Raw genomic sequence first — 1,258 nt, 5'->3', positions numbered from 1 at the left:
AAGCAAGTGTTTTGTTTGGGTTTTTTTTCCTTTTTTTTGTCCCCTAGATATGTAGGCGCCCCGCTATATTTGACTTCTCAAAAATGTACTTTTTCTTTTTATATTTCTTAAAATTAGGTATCTCCCCCCCCTTGCAGTATCATGTACAGTGCAACTCAGTAATAATATTGATGGTATTGGTTTATACAGACAGTTTCATTCTCATATCACACGTGTTTTCACTACCATTATGTATAAACCGGCATATTTAATTTGAGTTGGCGTTTTTCTTATTATTGGCACGTCCAGAGCATTCTTTCACTGGGGGTCTTGTAATCACCCTTTAAAACAAAACAAGAAAATTCTTCTCTTGTAATCACTCTAACAAAACAACAAAATTGTTCTCTTGTAATCACCCTTTAAAACAAAACAATAAAATTCTTCTCTTGTAATGGTCTTTGCGTTGTCAAAAATTGAATGTACATGGTATTAGTGTTCTAGCAGAATGTGAAATAATGGTCTTGTGTATTCATCTATGCTGAAGGTATCAAATGCCTCTTTGGTATAATTATTCTCACACCAAACTGTGATGATGTCTATCTTGAGGTGTGAAATGTCAGGTGGTTACTTTTGATGTCGCAGACAAAAAACTAGCTTTTGTTGCGTTGAGAGCGCTTCATCTAATGAAAGAGCTCCCGTTAGAAGAGATGTGTTTTTGGCTATTGCCGAAAAGTAATGTAACGTCGAAGTTGTCGTAAAGGAATGTGCTCGAGCTGCTATCAGCGACTCACTGGCTCAGCGCTCTGACCACGAGCTTGATGGAGATGTGGACTTGCAGGGCAGTGTGAGTGAGTGTGTCTCTGCATGTGTGTTTGTGTTTTCGCATGATTGAAAGAGAGCGGGAAAGATATGGAGAGACCAAGAGAGGAAGAGTGAGGGAGGAGGGGTTTTGGATGGGGTGGGGTGGGGGGGGAGATAAAGAATGAGAGAAATATTTGTTGTTAATTTTTTATTGTGTTTCCGTCATATGTACCGTTTTGAGTGGACTTGAATCAAATGTGAGGCAGCGTGGTGAAATCGGGCGCCCGTCAAAATACAGAAATTGGAGAAACGAGCATTTATCCACTGGTTTGGAAATTTTTATCAAATTTTTTTTTTTTTTGGCTTAACCTCTCGTATATACATCTGAAAACACATTTCCACGTGTGTCTTACTGAAATGTATTGATTAAAGGCACAAAATATGTCTTTTTTGTTTTGTTTCCAAGGACTCTTTAGCT

At 38.2% G+C, this 1,258-nt stretch overlaps 1 protein-coding gene across 2 annotated transcripts in view; it reads left to right on the top strand.

The window, feature by feature from the left end:
* Positions 1-967, top strand: part of LOC101854101 (vacuolar protein sorting-associated protein 29) — a gene marked incomplete at its 5' end in the record, with an annotated part of 5,335 nt that extends 4,368 nt beyond the window's left edge. For both annotated transcript variants that reach the window (XM_035970822.1, XM_035970821.1), the window contains 1 exon segment: positions 524-967.
* Between the last annotated feature and the right edge of the window lie 291 nt (positions 968-1,258).

Source organism: Aplysia californica, unplaced genomic scaffold (assembly GCF_000002075.1).
Source record: "Aplysia californica isolate F4 #8 unplaced genomic scaffold, AplCal3.0 scaffold00324, whole genome shotgun sequence".
NCBI classification, from domain to species: domain Eukaryota; kingdom Metazoa; phylum Mollusca; class Gastropoda; order Aplysiida; family Aplysiidae; genus Aplysia; species Aplysia californica.
This window is presented reverse-complemented; position numbering and strand designations above follow the sequence as displayed.